This window comes from Nematolebias whitei, chromosome 9 (genome assembly GCF_014905685.2).
Source record: "Nematolebias whitei isolate Nwh7 chromosome 9, NemWhi1, whole genome shotgun sequence".
Lineage (NCBI taxonomy): Eukaryota > Metazoa > Chordata > Actinopteri > Cyprinodontiformes > Rivulidae > Nematolebias > Nematolebias whitei.
The window spans coordinates 28,153,602-28,156,963 of NC_056506.1; positions in this window are offsets into that span (position 1 = coordinate 28,153,602).

A 3,362-nucleotide genomic window follows, 5' to 3' on the forward strand; every position below is an offset into this window, starting at 1 on the left:
ACAGATTTATTTTTTAAATACAAATAAGATGGCAAAAAAGTAACAAAAACAGCTAGATTATAAGGCGAATGTAGAAAACTAAAAACAGGAACAGGTCTGCATTGGTCCTTGCCAGGAGTCCAACAGATTCTTTAAGATTCTTTAAAATACAGGATGACGGTGAAGACCTCAGATTCCCCTTGGAGTTGACTAACCTTGTTGAAGTTAAAATAAACTTTGTTCAAGTAATAAAAACTGTAAATATATTTTTTAAATGTCTTTTCTTATAAATTTATTTTGGGTTACATGCTTGCTCTCACAAATACTTAATGTCTATTTAAAGTTGGATTCCCAGCTGTGTTCAAATCAGTATTTCTGGGTTCACTGTTATGGACGAAAACAGAAAAAAAAATACTTTAAACTAGATAAGTTCATTAGAGCCTAGTGTTTTTCTCATGGTTGTGATTATGTTTTTAAAAAAAAATCTTAAATAAGGACACAGTCAGCTCTTACGGTTAGACATTGCATAAAGATACTTGCGAGGAGAGAGAATCACCCACACATCAGGGATGCACGGTGGTCCTGAGATGTAAATGAACAACATTTAAAAAAATGGAATTACATTAAGCCAAAGCGGAAGTGGCCAAAGCAGAAGTGGCCAGAATCACATTAGAAAAAACAGAATTACATTTGAAAAACAGAATTACATTTGAAAAAAACGGAATGACATTTGAAAAAAATTGAATTACATTAAGCCAAACAGGGGCAGCACCGTGGCGCAACTGGTAGAGCTGCTGCCTCTCAGCGAGCAGGTCCTTGGTTCAAACCCCGGTCCAGGGGCCTTTCTGGGTGGAGTTTGCATGTTCTCCGTGCATGCATGGGTTTTCTCCGAGTACTCCAGTTTCCTCCCACAGACCAAAAACATGCATGTTAGGCTGATTGGTAACTCTAAATTGTCACTAGGTGTGAGTGAGAGAGTGAATGGTTGTTTGTCTCGTTTGTCTCCATGTGTCCCTGTGATGGACTGATCGCTGGACATGGGCACCAGCGACCCCCGTGACCCAAAATGGAATAAGCGGGTAAAGATGATGGATGGATAAGCCAAACAGGAAGATATATATATATTTTTTTACTTTATTAACTGCATAAAACCAAATAACAGAACAGTATACAGTATACACACAACGGAGATGTGTGTACTGTATATTTAAAAAAAGTTAAGTCAGGTCCTCTGGATGTTCAAACAACAACAAAAAAATAATTTAAAAAAATTGTAAAAAAGTTTTGTCTTTCATCCGAAAGGCTTCTTAAGCCTGAGGAGCTGTATTCAGCTCAGTCTTATGAACAGCACCTTCTCTATAGTGGATCAACCAGTCTGCTTGTGATAAGATGGTCTCATTGATCATTGAGACCATCTTATCACAAGCAGAACTGGTTTGTTCCACTTTGGAGTAAGCTGTTGGGGGAAGAATCAGTTATGTTGTGTTTCCTTGACTGATAAAGCCTTCTGGACCAAAGGCAAAACGTTTCGGAACAACCAAAAAAAAGAAACTGTCCAGATGACCTGACTGAAAAATGTTGGATTGTATACCTGGATTATTGAGCATGGACTTTGTTGTTTTCAACCAGTTTGACAAGACTGTCAACAAGGAAGAGGACCGGCAATGGAGGAGGGGGCGTACCAAAGAGACCATCTTATCACAAGCAGAACTGGTTTGTTCCACTTTGGAGTAAGCTGTTGGGGAAGAATCAGTTTTGTTGTGTGTTTCCTTGACTGATGAAGCCTTCAGGACCGAAGGCGAAACGTTTCAGCACAAAAAAAACGAAACTGTCCAGATGACCAGACTGAAAAATGTTGGATCAACCAGTTTGTTGTTGACATTCAAAACTAGCTATTCACATGATCAAGGAGGACCATCAGCCTAATGATGGATCATTAGCACCCTGATAGCTGATTGCTTTCCACAGGAGGCTGAGTGATACTAGCAATAACAGCATTGTAAGGGGGGGCAGTTGAACCTGGAGGCCTCTAGAGGACCTGACTTAACTTATTTTAGATTTTTCTACCTGGATTATTGAGTATGCATCAGGATGTATATTGTCCTGTTGTTCGGTTTTATGCTGTTAATAAAGTAAAAAAATAAAAATAAATAAAAAAAACTTCCTGTTTGGCTTAATGTAATTGTTGTTTTTTTTTTCAAATGCAATTCCGTTTTTTCAAATGTTGTTCATTTACACCTTAGGGCCACTGTAGGGATGAGCGATACCTCTGGAAATTAGTACAAGGACACAGTTATTTATGTATGCAAGGAAGTCTCTCCCCCCATCTGCAATCTGCTCTAATCAGCTGAGAAAACTCTTATCTCTCTATTCACACGCCCGCACGTGTGCGCACACAGACACACACACAGAAGCAGCATCCATCTGCTGGGAGACAGGCAACAGGGCAGCACTGAACTCTAATACTTTGTACAAAGGTTTCACAGTTTAACATGGAAATCCCACGGGTGATAAATAATTTTTTTGTCAGTCTATCTGTCTGCCTGTTTTGTAAAATAGCTCATGAATCACTGAAAAGATTTTAAGAAAACTTTCAGGAAATATTCTTTGGATGTACATCCACAACAAACTACCTTTCAGAGCCAAGTCAATTCAAGATGGCCACCACAACCATATGATGTTAGAATGCATCATGTGTGGTAGTAACAGAGTCATTTACAACAAAAACTCTAAATGCCACTCATTACTTAAAACTTTAGCCTTACCTGTTGGAGACCCACCCAGGTTGTTCCCAAAATATTTGATGAATCACTGGTGGCATTTAAATAAAAAACTTTTAGAAATTATTCATTAAATGTACATCTAACTAACTAAATTATTAAAAAATCGTACATTGTGATTTCCGGATTTTTTATTTTTAGATTATGTCTCTCACAGTGAACATGCACCTAAGATGAAAATTTCAGACCCCTCCATGATTTCTATGTGGGAGAACTTGCAAAGTCGCAGGGTGTTCAAATACTTATTTTCCTCACTGTATTTCAGTAATTCCATTCAAAAGGTGAAACTTATATATTATATTCATTCATTATACACAGACTGATAGATTTCAAAATGTTTATTTTAATGTTGATGATTATAATTGACAATTAATGAAAACCCCAAATTCAGTATCTCAGAAAATTAAGACTATTGTGAAAAGATTCAATATTGAAGACACCTGGTGCCACAGTCTAATCGGCTAATTAACATCAAAACACTTGCAAAGGAAAGATGTTAACATCTCTAGACAAATTATATAACATCATTAGGCTCACCTTCTTTCATCTACACACAGCAGTAAATCAGGAAACCAACAGATACTCAAAAAATAAAGCTCCACT